At 41.7% G+C, this 17,652-nt stretch overlaps 1 long non-coding RNA gene across 1 annotated transcript; it reads left to right on the top strand.

Moving 5' to 3' along the window:
- The first annotated feature begins 746 nt into the window (after positions 1–746).
- LOC140626656 (uncharacterized) lies at positions 747–17,372 on the top strand. Its single transcript, XR_012025704.1, has 3 exons — positions 747–2,010; positions 7,788–7,931; positions 16,645–17,372. It is a non-coding gene; the product is annotated as an uncharacterized lncRNA (long non-coding RNA).
- The last annotated feature ends 280 nt before the right edge of the window (positions 17,373–17,652 follow it).

Raw genomic sequence — 17,652 nt, 5'->3', positions numbered from 1 at the left:
AACAGTGTTTTTAGATTATGTTCCTATCAGCTCTGAGTGGCTGCTCTTCCAACAGCATGGCTGTGCCTCTCGTGATTTCTATAGGACACCAGTGTCACTCCTGCTGGAGGACTATGGTTCCACATGCTTGTATTTTTTTGCAAAGTATTATAGTTCATCCTCAGAGCATCCAACTGAGGCAGAACTGATGCTTTATTTCTCTGGTTTACCAATGAGGAGATGGTTATACAGAGAGATTAAATAATTTTCTCAGGCCTACAGACCGTTTGGGCAGAGCTGAGGCTGAACAATCTTGGAAGAATTGAATGGGCAGTGTACTTGGTCTTCTACTGGATACAACAAAGGTAAAAATTCAATTCACATAATCATCTAATGCATATTTCGTTGATTTTAAACTGATTTTGGTCCATTATATTGTTGAGTCTTTCAGGACCCACAAAGAAACCTAAAATGTAAATGTTTGTCAAAAACTCTTTACCTCCAATCTTGAATCTGGCAGAGAAGGCATATATTTCTAAGCTTGTCTTTATGCTTTGTAAAATGAAGCATGTTTCATTTTATTTCTAAAAGGAAATGGATGCAATAAAAAATATTACCTCTGTATCAGAATGTGGGGACTTTTTTCGATAGTCGACATTTATCAAAAAGGCCATGAAAATTCAGTGACCCTCACCTTATTTTTCAGAGCTAATTTTTAGATTCTGTTTCAAAAAACATAAACTATTCATATTTATTCTCTTTCTTTTTTTGTAAAATGGTATCTCCCTCTTTCAGATATGCCTGAGAGGGGACTCTGGGAGTAACACGTGACCACGAACGGATTGAACACCCACATTCATGTCTTCATGAACCACTTCAGACACTCACTCAGTGGGTTATGCAAGAGTTCCCACATAGATAGTGAAGTTATCAAAGTTAAAGAAGTGATGTTTAAAATTTTCTCTCTCTCTAACCCTAACCATAGGCAAAAAGGAGGCTATCCAAATGCACTTTCCACCTCCCTTATTTTGTTTTCATTTTTTTCAGGCTTTCCTCTAAATTGTCATTTATTGCTAGCTGTGGCAAATTTGTTATTCCTTGTTAAGAATCAACTTTATCGAACTGGAAATCTCATCCTCTTACTATTTATTAATATAGTTTTAGAAGAATCCTCCCATTTTGGTTGGTGGCTGCTCCGTTGGGTTTAAATGTGATGTACTTGTTGGCTGTTTAGTCCCATGGGGACTGTGCTGAGACAGACTTACCCAGGCTTCCTTTGAACACAGAAATGAAAATCAATAAACAATTTGAACTTCTTCGAGGAGAATTTTTCTTCTCTAATGAATATACAAGCTTGGTTACAGCTTAATTCAAAGATTGAATTTAGGGAGTGTTTTTGAATGCACCATAAGCATGACAAACACAGGCTGCAAACGACAAGCCCCACAGGGAGACTTAATGCTTAAAAAAAAGCATCATACTCATACCCATTCAAAGCTCACATAAAAATGAGACAACTCAACTGTAATAATATTTACTTGAACCAGTCTTGAGAAATGGCCCAGTGACTGCCCAGTGATACAATTTGTGCTGTCTATCCCCAAAGAGTTTTGAAAGCAAACACATATACAAATAAAAAAGAAATCAAACATGTAAATACTTTATCAGTTAGGATTGTTTTATATTTCAAGTGAGAAAACTCAACTTTGGTTTTGGTTAAGTCTCTATCCACGGACTCATGCGGTATTACCAAGACTTGATCTTTTGCTTCCCAGTGTCTTTCCTCCTGTGTTGTTCATCTCATCCATATTCTCCACTTCGAAGCAAGGCACTCCCACGTGACAGCAAAATGGATTCCAAGGAAAGCTTTTGTTCACACAAGAGTTGAAAAGGAGCCGAGGTCCTGTCTCTGGTTGACTTGACTAGGGTCATCTGCTCATTCCTATGTCTGCATCCCGAGGGATAGGATGTACCTGTGTACCTAGGCCGTCAGAGTTCATCTTTTGACATTGAGAATGGTATTGATGCCAGGTAAGTCTTGACGTGTTTCTCAGGGGTGATTTCTCAGAAGAAATTTGAGTTGAAGTTTTACCAAAACAGTGGTTAGGGACTCCTATATGGCCAAAACCACAGAGAGAGGCAAGTAAAACAGATCTGAGGAATGGTTGAATAAATTACTTTGCTAATGCCACTATTGGAAAGCATCCTTAAAAGTGTAGTAGTAAGTTGCGTTGTACCCATAATTTCTCACCAGTAGCTTGTAAGATTAAACACACGTGTTAGTGGAAAATGACATTTTAAAAATATGTAAGAATAAAGGTGTATCTGTATAAGCACCAAGACAATACCATAAATGGAACTAACTGCTTTACCAATAAAGTCTATTATTAAATACCTGTGAAAAATAAGATTTTGTACTTTTTTAATGGAAGTCACTTCAGAGACTTAATTTCTTTTCTTTTGATAGTATATTATCATTAAGGTTCTGATTTTTCCACATGGTTAAACAATATATCACAGTAGAGCCTTGAAAAGGGAAAAAAAATGTTACATTGTATATTCTCCACCTCCTATATTTTCCTCTGATCAAAGACAAAGGTCACACAGAGAGAGGGACCTGTAGGACTGATGTCTCTTTATCTTGTGTAAATCAAGAAAAACCATTTTCTGCTGGTTTATGACAAAGCCTGTTGAGAAATCCACAAGTGAGAGAATTCAGTTGTTTAATGATGGCTGATCGTTCGGGGTTTATGGGTAGAAACAAACCACCTGTCTTCCTGAGCCTGGTGAGAAGAGCATGATTTTGTATTCTAATGCCATATTCTCGCTTTGACTCACATCTACTGCTAGTATCTGTAGTGGTTTTACAATATGTCTGCAAAATCTTCACTGCTCTTCCCTCTAAATGTTGGAGCCCAATTGCCATCCTCTTGCACTGTAGGCTGGCCTTATCGACTCACTTCAAATAAATATAACATGTGAAAAAGTTATGACATTTCTGTCTTAGGTCTTTCAAGGAATTATAGCTTCTTTTTACATCTCACTTTCTCTTTTGGACCACTCTTGGTTCAGGGAGCCAAGGCCTTATGGCAAGGACACTTCAGCACCCTGTAAGAGTCCTTGTGTAAAAGAATAAAGGCCCCCTGCCTATTGTCAGCAAGAAACCTAGGTTTCCAGGGGCACCTGGGTGGCTCAGTCAGTAAAGCATCTGACTCTTGATTTGGGCTCAGGTCATGATCTCAGGGTCATGACATTGAGCCCAGTCTTGGGCTCTGAGCTCCATGGGCAGCCTGCTGGAGATTCTCACCCTCCCTCTCTCTTTAACTCTGCTCCTCCCCCCATGCACTCACTCTTTCTCTCTCAAATAAATAAATAAATAAATCTTAAGAAAAAAAAGGAAACTGAGGCTTCCTGCCCCCAGGCCTTTGAGTGAGTCATGTTGGAAGTGGGTGCTCTAGCCCCAGTCAAGCTTGTTTGCTTTCTTTTCTTTTCTTTTCTTTTTTTCTTTCTTTTCTTTTCTTTTCTTTTCTTTTCTTTCTTTTCTTTCTTTTCTTTTTTCTTTTCTTTTCTTTTTTTTTCTTTTTTTCTCTTTCTTTCTTTCTTTCTTTCTTTCTTTCTTTCTTTCTTTCTTTCTCTTTCTTTCTTTCTTTCAATTTATTTATCTTAGAGAAAGAGAGAGCATAAACGGGAGGGGCAGAGGAAGAGGGAGAGAGAATCTCAAGCAGACTCCTTACTGAGTGCAGAGCCTGACTCAGAGCTCGATCTCATGACCCTGAGATCACAATCTTACCTGAAACAGTCTGATGCTTAACTGACTGAACCACTCAGGTGCCCCCCAAGCTTTCTTTTGACTGTAACTCCTGCCTTTACCTTGTCCTCACCTCCAGGAGCCACCCTGAACCAGAACCACTCAGCTAAACTCTTCCCAGATTCATACAGCAAATGTGTGAGATAATAAACATTATTTAGATTGGGGGGTAATTGGTTATGCAGCAGTAGATACGTAATTCAGTGCCCAATCTTATTTTCCATTGCTCATCGAGATGCAAACTCTCCTGACATGTATCAGCCAATGAATTAGCCGGTAAAGCAGTCAACCGATTGAGTATATATTCACTACTCACTCCTTCCCTGACAGCATAATCTCATATTTAACTTCAGCACCTTCCTTATCTCATCTCACCTTCTTTACATGTCTGGTGGTATTTTAGTCAGTGGCATGCAGTTGAGCACATAACGTCGCTTTAATTGACTTATATATGTTATATTTGGCTAACTTCCCAAAAGGCAGAGGTCTTTATATTTTAAAATATTTCTGAATGCATTTCTGGACTCCATAAATCTTAATTAATTGAAGTAGCAAATTACTTCCTTCAAATTGCTTGACTCCCAAGAAAATTAAAAAAGTGGCTCTGTTTGTTTTGAAGTAAGTGCGGTGTTGCAGTTTTAGGCAGAGAATAGTCTGCTTTGCCCATATCCACCACTTCCCACTTTGCCCTTGTCTAGAGTAGGAGTCAGCAAGCTGTTTCTGTAAAGGGGCAAAGAGTAAATATTTTTGGCTTTGCAGGCCAGATGCAACTAGTCAACTGTTGCATAGTGTGCAGGCAGTGTGAAGGCAGTGATAGACAATAAGTAAATGAATGGATGTAAGTGCATTCCAATAAAACTTTATTTATAAAAGCAGGTGACAGGAGAGCTTGGGCCTATGGGCTATAGACCCAATATAGGACCCAGGGCGTAGGGTATTTCTTAATATTATTCTATCATCATAAAAATCACCTGGCCTATAGTCATAAAAATCGCCTGAAAAGCCTTTTTAAAATTATTAAAAAAATTTTTTTAAGATTTTGTTTATTTATTCATGAAGAAAACACACAAAAAGAGGCACAGACACAGGCAGAGGGAGAACCAGCCCAGGACTTGACCCAGGGACCCAGGGATCACAACCTGAGCAGAAGACAGATGCTCAACCACTGAGCCACCCAGCCATTCCAGAAAGCCTGTTTTAAAATAAACACAGGCACCTGCAAATGTGTTTTAAATAAGCACCTCTGGTGCTGTATGTAATCTGATAAATTTAGAAGAACTGAAGAAAAGACTCAACCTTACTGTTTTTCCCCCCTACCAGGGGGTACTTTCCCCTGAGAGATGTGTGAGAGAGAAGTGAGGCAGGAATCAAAAATCATATTTCTGATGACTAGGATTCCTATGATTTTGCAAGGCCACACGCTTCATCTAAGGACTATTATGTGTCTCATACTTACACTGCTAAATGTTTTATGGTAGTAAAGACAAACAATGAGTAAATCACCACTTCCCTATTTCATTAAGGAAAACATTAACGTCCCAAGAAAAACTTCTGGACTTTCCACTTGGTTTAAAGGATGCAGTCACCCTGACAACTCTTTTGTATAATGTGTAATTTTCTTAAAAAGATAGTTGCTTTGTAAGATTCAGATCCTGAAGATACAGATTTCAGATACATAACATGAAATTAGGTGTAGGGCAGAAACAATTAAATCTGACCTAAATTTAGCCAAAAAGGTGGCCCATACTTGCAGTACTGTGCTGGGATTTCAAATGTGTGATTTACCTGTTAAAAATAAAATTTTAATTGCAGTTTTGTAATGGATATCCCATATCCTGGTCCTAGTCCATATTGGTGAGGGATGTAGTGTCTTTCTATTCCTTTTTGAGTGAGAATTTTATGTTATAATTTCAATAAATACGATCAAAGAGGAAAAACTAACGCTATTAATTGCCCCCTGATTTTCCATTTCCACACAAATATTCAGACACAACATATCATAGATAAGGTTGTAGAGAGCATGATTTGGTTCAATCATTTGAACGCTACTGACATTTTGGAACATTTTTGTTGGGGTGGCCTGTCTTGTGCATGTGGTAGGCTACTGACCAGCATTTATTGCTTCTACCTACTAGATTCCAATAGCAGTCTCAAGTTATGAGAATCAAAAATGTCTCCAGAGATTGCCAAATGTCCCCTGGAGTGGGGGGCAAAATTGCCCCTGGTTGGGAAGCATTTGATATCAAGAGCTGTGAGCAAAGTAGAGTATGGAGATAGTTTTCCAGACATCTCATATTAAGTCCCTGCCCTCAAATTTTCCTGAAATAGATAAGGAAAAGAAGCGTTCATTCAAGCTGTAATTATTCATATAATTGACTCAATTCTTCTCTTTGCTTTCCATGTGTGAACACCAACTTAGTTCTCTTGGGAACTGCTCAGGGAATCAATTCTATAGGAACACCTGGGGACCATCATCCGTGGGATCCCTCAGTAATGATTTTCAAACACCCAAATGTTAGAAAAACCATTTGAACACACTGACCCAAACCCACTGCATCTTAACAAATGTATACCCAGAGAATGCCAGGGACTATAAGCGAGAATTAGGCAGCATATACCATCTGTGTTTTAAAAAATATATACCACAAGCTCAGTGAAGAATTTATTTTTAGGCTATTTATGAGTGGGTTTATTTTGAATGAAACAGGAGAAGCCTAAACCCCAAATAAATGAATGTGCTGAAAATTTCCTCTTAAATTTTATTTACTGACATTATTTCATAGTAATGAGGTTTAGAATGCAGTGTAACAAACTGTTTTGGTTGAATTGTTTCTACGTGCCCCCTGCCAAATTCATATGTGGAAGCTCTAAGCTCCAAATTTCAGAATGCAATTATGTTTGGACATAAGGTCTTTAAAGAGATAATTAAGCTAAATAAGATAGTTAGGGTGGACCCTAGTTCAATATGACTCATGTCCTTAGAAGAAGAGATCTGGACATAGACATGTGTTCTGTGTCCAGACATGTGCACACACAGGAAACACCATGTAAAGATAGAGTGACAAGGTAGCCATCTACAAGCCAAGGAGAGAGGCCTCACAGGAAAGCAAATCTGCTTATACCTTGGTCTTAGACACCTAGCCTTCAGAAATGTGAGAAAACCAATATCTGTTGTGTAAGCCACTCAGTCCATACTATTTTGTAATGGTGGCCCTAGCAAAGTACTATGGGTAATTGTATTTGTTCCCTCATGTCATAATAATATATATGAATATGGTCATTATGATAGGAAAATGACCAGTTCCCTAAAATTATCCCTCCTAACTCTCCACCCAAGTCAAGACAGTAAATCAGCAGTGTATCACCTTCCCAAAGCAATGTCAGAGTTCAGTAATATCATTAAAAACCAGAAGGATACAGGGATGGTGGTCTCTCATCTATCCATTTAGCTCACCTGTTTGGGCTCAGCAAAACCAACTAGATTTTAGCAGATGATAATGAGCTTCTGGAAACTTTGCTAGTTATTAGACACAGTTGCAGGTATTGTCTAGATACACCGCCTCTTGTGCTTGGTATGTAGGTATTGATTTGACAAATTCTTTCTTCTCAAAACTGTATAATGGGAAGGATCAAAAGCACTTTTCATTTACACGGCAGGGGCAGCACTGTACCTACATTACCTTGTTGTGAGTTATGTTAACTCTCCTGCCTCTTGACATAATGTAATAATCCGTGGGGCCTCAATCATCTTTATACTGCATGCAACTTCACACCAGTCCACTCTATTGATGGTATCATGTTAACTAGCCTTGAAGAACAAGAAATGTCAGGTATGCTGTAGTCTTGGTAAGACATCCGAACACCACAGAGAGAAAATCATAAAGATTCATGGACCTACCACACTGCTGAAGATTTTAGGAGTTTAGTGGCCTTGAGCATGCTGGGATAGCCCATCTGAGATAAAGAGCAGATTATCTTACCTTGTGCTTTCTACCATTAGGAAAGAAGCTCAATATCTATCAGATCCCTTTGAATTCTGGAAACAATGTCGTGCTGCATTTGGGAATACTATGAAGCTTTTGTGAAGTTTCCTGTTTTGAATGAAGTTCAGAGCAAGAAGGAGTCCTGCGTAGTCCAGGCTGTGGTAAAAAGCTTCTCTGATGCTTTGGTTGTAGCAGCAAATCCTACGGTGCTAGAACTGTCTGTGATGGATAAGATTGCTTGCACCACGTCCCTGGATGTATCCCTTGGTCCTTGCATGCATCCATCGTGCCTCTCCTACAGGAGAGCCAAAGTTCAGAACCTCAGGGTGCTAGGATAAGACTATGCTGTATGGGGCAAAGTTCTAGACTATGTGTGTAGAACAGCTCCTGATTCACTGCTTGGCCATGGTAGACACTAAGCATCTGACCACAGGCCCAGATGACTCTTCCACCTGAACTATGCATGACTAACTCCATATTAATGGATTCACTTATACATTTGAATGGACATGGCAACTATTCATTAGAAGATGGCGGGGGGGGGAGGAGCAAGATGGCGGGAGAGTAGGGTCCCCAAATCACCTGTCTCCACCAAACTACCTAGAAAACCTTCAAATTATCCTGAAAATCTATGAATTCGGCCTGAGATTTAAAGAGAGACCAGCTGGAATGCAACAGTGAGAAGAGTTCGCGCTTCTATCAAGGTAGGAAGACGGGGAAAAAGAAATAAAGGAACAAAGGCCTCCAAGGGGGAGGGGCCCCGCGAGGAGCCGGGCTGAGGCCGGGGCGAGTGTCCCCAGGACAGGAGAGCCCCGTCCCGGAGGAGCAGGAGCTGCACCGACCTTCCCGGGGGAAAGGGGCTCGCGGGGAGGTGGAGCAGGACCCAGGAGGGCGGGGATGCCTCGGGCTCCCGGGGACAGTAACAGCAACTGCGCGCCCAGGAGAGTGCGCCGAGCTCCCTAAGGGCTGCAGCGCGCACGGGGGACCCGGCGGGACCCGGAGCAGCTGGAGGGGCTCGGGCGGCGGCTCCGCGGAGGGGGCTGCGCGGCCCCGGGAGCAGCTCGGAGGGGCTCGGGCAGAGGAAGAGGCTCCGTGCGGAGGGGCCTGCGCGGTTCCAGGAGCAGCTCGGAGGGGCTCGGGCGGCAGCTCCGCGGAGGGGGCTGCGCGGCCCGGGAGCGCGAATCCACCAGCGCAGGCCCCGGAGCACAGGGCGCCGGGACACAGCCCAGGATCCCGCCTCCCCCGGGACAGGCAGAGGCCGGGAGGGCCCAGGACAGCGAGGACGCTCCTGCCCCAGCTGAGCAGATCAGCGGCCCCGCCTGGAGCCTCCAGGCCCTGCAGACGGAGTTCCTGCCGGAGCTGAATCCAGGTTTCCAGAGCTGCCCCGCCACTGGGGCTGTTCCTCCTGCGGCCTCACGGGGTAAACAACCCCCACCGAGCCCTGCACCAGGCAGGGGCACAGCAGCTCCCCCAACTGCTAACACCTGAAAATCAGCACAACAGGCCCCTCCCCCAGAACACCAGCTAGACGGACAACTTCCAGGAGAAGCCAAGGGACTTAAAGAACACAGAATCAGAAGATACTCCCCGGTGGTTCTTTTTTTGTTTGTTTGTTTTTGTTTTTGTTTTGTTTTGCTTTTTGATTTGTTTCCTTCCCCCACCCCCTTTTTTTCTCCTTTCTTTTTCTTTCTCTTTTTCTTCTTTTTTTTTTTTTCGTTTTTTTTTTCTTTTTCTTCCCCTTTTTTTTTTCTCTTTCTCTTTTCTTTCCTTCTTTCTCTCCTCTCTTTTTCTCTTTTTCCCTTTTTCCCAATACAACTTGCTTTTGGCCACTCTGCACTGAGCAAAATGACTAGAAGGAAAACCTCACCTCAAAAGAAAGAATCAGAAACAGTCCTCTCTCCCACAGAGTTACAAAATCTGGATTACAATTCAATGTCAGAAAGCCAATTCAGAAGCACTATTATACAGCTACTGGTGGCTCTAGAAAAAAGTATAAAGGACTCAAGAGACTTCATGACTGCAGAATTTAGAGCTAATCAGGCAGAAATTAAAAATCAATGGAATGAGATGCAATCCAAACTAGAAGTCCTAACGACGAGGGTTAACGAGGTGGAAGAACGAGTGAGTGACCTAGAAGACAAGTTGATAGCAAAGAGGGAAACTGAGGAAAAAAGAGACAAACAATTAAAAGACCATGAAGATAGATTAAGGGAAATAAACGACAGCCTGAGGAAGAAAAACCTACGTTTAATTGGGGTTCCCGAGGGCGCCGAAAGGGACAGAGGGCCAGAATATGTATTTGAACAAATTCTAGCTGAAAACTTTCCTAATCTGGGAAGGGAAACAGGCATTCAGATCCAGGAAATAGAGAGATCCCCCCCTAAAATCAATAAAAACCGTTCAACACCTCGACATTTAATTGTGAAGCTTGCAAATTCCAAAGATAAGGAGAAGATCCTTAAAGCAGCAAGAGACAAGAAATCCCTGACTTTTATGGGGAGGAGTATTAGGGTAACAGCAGACCTCTCCACAGAGACCTGGCAGGCCAGAAAGGGCTGGCAGGATATATTCAGGGTCCTAAATGAGAAGAACATGCAACCAAGAATACTTTATCCAGCAAGGCTCTCATTCAAAATGGAAGGAGAGATAAAGAGCTTCCAAGACAGGCAGCAACTAAAAGAATATGTGACCTCCAAACCAGCTCTGCAAGAAATTTTAAGGGGGCCTCTTAAAATTCCCCTTTAAGAAGAAGTTCAGTGGAACAGTCCACAAAAACAAAGACTGAATAGATATCATGATGACACTAAACTCATATCTCTCAATAGTAACTCTGAATGTGAACGGGCTTAATGACCCCATCAAAAGGCGCAGGGTTTCAGACTGGATAAAAAAGCAGGACCCATCTATTTGCTGTCTACAAGAGACTCATTTTAGACAGAAGGACACCTACAGCCTGAAAATAAAAGGTTGGAGAACCATTTACCATTCGAATGGTCCTCAAAAGAAAGCAGGGGTAGCCATCCTTATATCAGATAAACTAAAATTTACCCCAAAGACTGTAGTGAGAGATGAAGAGGGACACTATATCATACTTAAAGGATCTATTCAACAAGAGGACTTAACAATCCTCAATATATATGCTCCGAATGTGGGAGCTGCCAAATATATAAATCAATTATTAACCAAAGTGAAGAAATACTTAGATAATAATACACTTATACTTGGTGACTTCAATCTAGCTCTTTCTATACTCGATAGGTCTTCTAAGCAAAACATCTCCAAAGAAACGAGAGCTTTAAATGATACACTGGACCAGATGGATTTCACAGATATCTACAGAACTTGACATCCAAACTCAACTGAATACACATTCTTCTCAAGCGCACACGGAACTTTCTCCAGAATAGACCACATATTGGGTCACAAATCGGGTCTGAACCGATACCAAAAGATTGGGATTGTCCCCTGCATATTCTCGGACCATAATGCCTTGAAATTAGAACTAAATCACAACAAGAAGTTTGGAAGGACCTCAAACACATGGAGGTTAAGGACCATCCTGCTAAAAGATAAAAGGGTCAACCAGGAAATTAAGGAAGAATTAAAAAGATTCATGGAAACTAATGAGAATGAAGATACAACCGTTCAAAATCTTTGGGATGCAGCAAAAGCAGTCCTAAGGGGGAAATACATCGCAATACAAGCATCCATTCAAAAACTGGAAAGAACTCAAATACAAAAGCTAACCTTACACATAAAGGAGCTAGAGAAAAAACAGCAAATAGATCCTACACCCAAGAGAAGAAGGGAGTTAATAAAGATTCGAGCAGAACTCAACGAAATCGAGACCAGAAGAACTGTGGAACAGATCAACAGAACCAGGAGTTGGTTCTTTGAAAGAATTAATAAGATAGATAAACCATTAGCCAGCCTTATTAAAAAGAAGAGAGAGAAGACTCAAATTAATAAAATCATGAATGAGAAAGGAGAGATCACTACCAACACCAAGGAAATACAAACGATTTTAAAAACATATTATGAACAGCTATACGCCAATAAATTAGGCAATCTAGAAGAAATGGACGCATTCCTGGAAAGCCACAAACTACCAAAACTGGAACAGGAAGAAATAGAAAACCTGAACAGGCCAATAACCAGGGAGGAAATTGAAGCAGTCATCAAAAACCTCCCAAGACACAAGAGTCCAGGGCCAGATGGCTTCCCAGGAGAATTTTATCAAACGTTTAAAGAAGAAATCATACCTATTCTCCTAAAGCTGTTTGGAAAGATAGAAAGAGATGGAGTACTTCCAAATTCGTTCTATGAAGCCAGCATCACCTTAATTCCAAAGCCAGACAAAGACCCCGCCAAAAAGGAGAATTACAGACCAATATCCCTGATGAACATGGATGCAAAAATTCTCAACAAGATACTGGCCAATAGGATCCAACAGTACATTAAGAACATTATTCACCATGACCAAGTAGGATTTATCCCTGGGACACAAGGCTGGTTCAACACCCGTAAAACAATCAATGTGATTCATCATATCAGCAAGAGAAAAACCAAGAACCATATGATCCTCTCATTGGATGCAGAGAAAGCATTTGACAAAATACAGCATCCATTCCTGATTAAAACTCTTCAGAGTGTAGGGATAGAGGGAACATTCCTCGACATCTTAAAAGCCATCTATGAAAAGCCCACAGCAAATATCATTCTCAATGGGGAAGCACTGGGAGCCTTTCCCCTAAGATCAGGAACAAGACAGGGATGTCCACTCTCACCACTGCTATTCAACATAGTACTGGAAGTCCTAGCCTCAGCAATCAGACAACAAAAAGACATTAAAGGCATTCAAATTGGCAAAGAAGAAGTCAAACTCTCTCTCTTCGCCGATGACATGATACTCTACATAGAAAACCCAAAAGTCTCCACCCCAAGATTGCTAGAACTCATACAGCAATTCGGTAGCGTGGCAGGATACAAAATCAATGCCCAGAAGTCAGTGGCATTTCTATACACTAACAATGAGACTGAAGAAAGAGAAATTAAGGAGTCAATCCCATTTACAATTGCACCCAAAAGCATAAGATACCTAGGAATAAACCTCACCAAAGATGTAAAGGATCTATACCCTCAAAACTATAGAACACTTCTGAAAGAAATTGAGGAAGACACAAAGAGATGGAAAAATATTCCATGCTCATGGATTGGCAGAATTAATATTGTGAAAATGTCAATGTTACCCAGGGCAATATACACGTTTAATGCAATCCCTATCAAAATACCATGGACTTTCTTCAGAGAGTTAGAACAAATTATTTTAAGATTTGTGTGGAATCAGAAAAGACCCCGAATAGCCAGGGGAATTTTAAAAAAGAAAACCATATCTGGGGGCATCACAATGCCAGATTTCAGGTTGTACTACAAAGCTGTGGTCATCAAGACAGTGTGGTACTGGCACAAAAACAGACACATAGATCAGTGGAACAGAATAGAGAATCCAGAAGTGGACCCTGAACTTTATGGGCAACTAATATTCGATAAAGGAGGAAAGACTATCCATTGGAAGAAAGACAGTCTCTTCAATAAATGGTGCTGGGAAAATTGGACATCCACATGCAGAAGAATGAAACTAGACCACTCTCTTTCACCATACACAAAGATAAACTCAAAATGGATGAAAGATCTAAATGTGAGACAAGATTCCATCAAAATCCTAGAGAAGAACACAGGCAACACCCTTTTTGAACTCGGCCATAGTAACTTCTTGCAAGATACATCCACAAAGGCAAAAGAAACAAAAGCAAAAATGAACTATTGGGACTTCATCAAGATAAGAAGCTTTTGTACAGCAAAGGATACAGTCAACAAAACTCAAAGACAACCTACAGAATGGGAGAAGATATTTGCAAATGACATATCAGATAAAGGGCTAGTTTCCAAGATCTATAAAGAACTTATTAAACTCAACACCAAAGAAACAAACAATCCAATCATGAAATGGGCAAAAGACATGAACAGAAATCTCACAGAGGAAGACATAGACATGGCCAACATGCATATGAGAAAATGCTCTGCATCACTTGCCATCAGGGAAATACAAATCAAAACTACAATGAGATACCACCTCACACCAGTGAGAATGGGGAAAATTAACAAGGCAGGAAACAACAAATGTTGGAGAGGATGCGGAGAAAAGGGAACCCTCTTACACTGTTGGTGGGAATGTGAACTGGTGCAGCCACTCTGGAAAACTGTGTGGAGGTTCCTCAAACAGTTAAAAATATACCTGCCCTACGACCCAGCAATTGCACTGTTGGGGATTTACCCCAAAGATACAAATGCAATGAAACGCCGGGACACCTGCACCCCGATGTTTCTAGCAGCAATGGCCACGATAGCCAAACTGTGGAAGGAGCCTCGGTGTCCAACGAAAGATGAATGGATAAAGAAGATGTGGTTTATGTATACAATGGAATATTACTCAGCTATTAGAAATGACAAATACCCACCATTTGCTTCAACGTGGATGGAACTGGAGGGTATTATGCTGAGTGAAGTAAGTCAGTCGGAGAAGGACAAACATTATATGTTCTCATTCATTTGGGGAATATAAATAATAGTGAAAGGGAAAATAAGGGAAGGGAGAAGAAATGTGTGGGAAATATCAGAAAGGGAGACAGAACGTAAAGACTGCTAACTCTGGGAAACGAACTAGGGGTGGTAGAAGGGGAGGAGGGCGGGGGGTGGGAGTGAATGGGTGACGGGCACTGGGTATTATTCTGTATGTTAGTAAATTGAACACCAATAAAAAAAAATAAAATAAAAAAAAAAAAAGAAGATGGCAGGGATGCATGCAAGGACCAAGTTAAACAGGTGGAGAAAAACAAATAAATTGCATGGAGATGTAATCTGCTCAGATGCCCTTATCACCTACCTGTGCTGTTCCACATGACGCTTCTTTCAATCCATACCATGGCCTCCCTCATTGGTGGTGAGTATGTGTGTGTTGGGGGTTAGAGAGTGGTTTTTCCATGACCAACCAATAGAATCGAAAAGGACATAGTCCTAGTTTATAGATGAACTGGTGCAGTGTTGGCTTTAATTGGAGATAGACCACAGCTGCATTACAGTCCCACCTGCGGGACCCCTGGAGGACAGCAGTGAAGGAAAATGCAGTGGATGGAGCTTTGAAATGTTCACTTAGTTGCATATGTCATATGAAGGGAGATGGCCTGAAGTCCAAAATACAGATATGTATTGATTCCGAGACAGGAGCAAATGGTTTAAGGGTCACTGGTCAGGGTCACCAAAAGACTAATACTGGAAGATCAGTGACAAAGAACTCTAGGGAAACATTATGCAATTGGACATATAGAGGTGGGTCCCAAGCATCTTTGTGAATATCTTTGTGTCTTCGTTTTTTGCCCACCAAAGAACATCTCTACTGCAGTAGAGAGTCTCATCATCCTGCCAGGTGTATAGAATAATCTTTCCTAGGGATGTCAGCCAGGATTTCTTAATGATCACTTCAGTGCAATGGGCCCATGAACAGAGTGGCCATGGTGGCAAGTTTGCAGATCATTCTGGGCTTAGTATGAGTTCCCTTTCACTAAGATTGCTCTTGCTGCTGACACTGCTGAGCACCCACCTTGCTGGCAGCAGACATCAATGCTGAGCCCCCGGATATTGCCCCACTGACAAACTAGCCAGCTGGTAGTAGGTCAAAAGTAGCTCTGCCTTTCTGCCTTGAAAAGGCAGGCATTCGTCTTTCCTCACACTGATGCATAATCTGAATCTGGGTTTTCCTTCCCTGCCCTCAGTGCCTCTGCCATTCAGACACATATAGAACCTGAGGGCTTACAGAATGGCTCAGCCATCAATATGAGAGCCCATACACTAAGCCTTAGACCAAAGGACCACTTTTGTTACAAAGATGTGATAACGGAATCATGATCATGAAATTCACTTGGTTTACCATGTACCCCATTATCCAAAAGCATTCAGCTATTGAAGGCTTAGCTAAGGTGCAGCTGGGAAATATATTATGGGTGTGGAGGGCTATCTTCTATTCTAGCATGAAGTATATTCACTGAACCAAAGGGTGGTGTATGGATTGGGCCTCTAATAATTTGAATACAGAAATTTGGGAACCTAACAATGAATGTTGGAATGGACCCTCCCAACTAACCCACTCAGTGACCCAGTTGTGGAATATGGGTCTCCCTAAAGCTCTACCAGAGTAGATACCTGGTTGTCACAGGTGGGACGCTTCCTTCAGAGGAAAGAGTAAGGATTTCGCTGTAATAGAAGCTTTGACTAGCACTTGGCCACTTTGGACTTCTCATGCCAGCACAACAGCAGGAGTTGCTAGAATAATTGTAGCTGATTATCATGAAGAGCAATTGACCCTGATTACCATGAGAAGTTTGGCTTGCTACTACACAACATAATTAGACAGGGAGGAGTATGTCTGGATCCCAGGGGAATCATTTTTAAAAAATTTCCAGGCCCAGTAATACTGTTAATGGACAATTATAGCAGTTGTAACCCAATAAAGAAGGGCAACTAATGTCTCCGACTCCTAGGGGAGAAAGGTCCAGACCACTATACCAGGCCTTAGGGCTTTCAGGAGTTTGAGTGCATTATCATCTGGAAGGTGACTAGGAAACTGGGCATGTGACTCTCCTCTCAGAGAGAAATAAGGGCATCCCATTCACACACACACATACACACACACACTCATACACACACACACAGGAGGTTCCATATTGTAGTTTGGGAACTGGATATAAACTGGTAGTGTAAAAGTATGTCTGAGTGGCACAAAACTTAACTCTATTAAGCATATCTTATTTGCTTCCTCAGATCTTTCAGTCTTACCTGCTTCATAGAACTTCAGCTACTTGTTCTGCATCATCACGATGGCCTAAATCCGTGGTTCAGCCACCTGAGGCCTATCAACCGCACACCTGGAGTTTCTGACTTCTTTGACTTCCAAACTTGACGAAAAAACACATCACAGAGTGAGGAATCTGGATTCCCAAGTAGTTGCCAAAGGGCCCCAATCATATGCCCAGAGTGGAAGGTAGTTATCTCCCTATGGGGTGAAATTTAACCAACGCCAGGAGATGAGAAGGAAACAACTAGATAAATTCCTTTTCTCTCAAAGGAATTTATTGTAAGCATGGTTTCTCAATAGTCAGCCTGTGGGAATATATCCTATTCAGCTTAGTCAGTGATATAATGGGGCTGGCTCCTACCATCTTGTGAGAGCCATTTGTATGCATCTCTTTCCAACGATGTCATACTGGTAGCTTAACATCAGTGAAAACAGGACTATTTGTGCCACGGAAACTAGAGAACAGTAGAAATCAGGGCCTTTCCTCCATGGTGAACTGGCTGTTAAATATTTACTCCACCCGCCACTGAGCCTAATGGACATACCTGCTGAATGTCTTGGTGGGTCTCTTTGTGGCTCATCATGAAGCCAGGAGCATAACTGTAAGGTGTCACCTAGCATTGTTACCCACCTGTTTGCTGCTTGGTGTTCTCCAACTTTCCTCTCATTGTCATCGTGTATCATCTACCAAATAAATCATTGGCATTTAATCTGTTTCAGGCTCTGTTTACTGGGAAACACTGAGGCAGGAATTAGACGGAGTCGAGTGAAAGGGTTTCAGATCTTTGTCAACACAGGCAGCTGTGGAACCCATGGATACACTGTGGGAACTTTGTCTAGCAGCTACATGCCCACCTGAGAGCGAGTGAAGACAGTTGGTGAGACTTGCTCCAGTTTGGATAAGTGAGAGATGGTCCCGTACGAGAGAGATTCTGGGCTGTTGTGTTTCTGTAGTTGAAGTGGTTGGTCTGGAT

This window comes from Canis lupus, chromosome 38 (genome assembly GCF_048164855.1).
Source record: "Canis lupus baileyi chromosome 38, mCanLup2.hap1, whole genome shotgun sequence".
NCBI lineage: Eukaryota > Metazoa > Chordata > Mammalia > Carnivora > Canidae > Canis > Canis lupus.
This window is presented reverse-complemented; position numbering and strand designations above follow the sequence as displayed.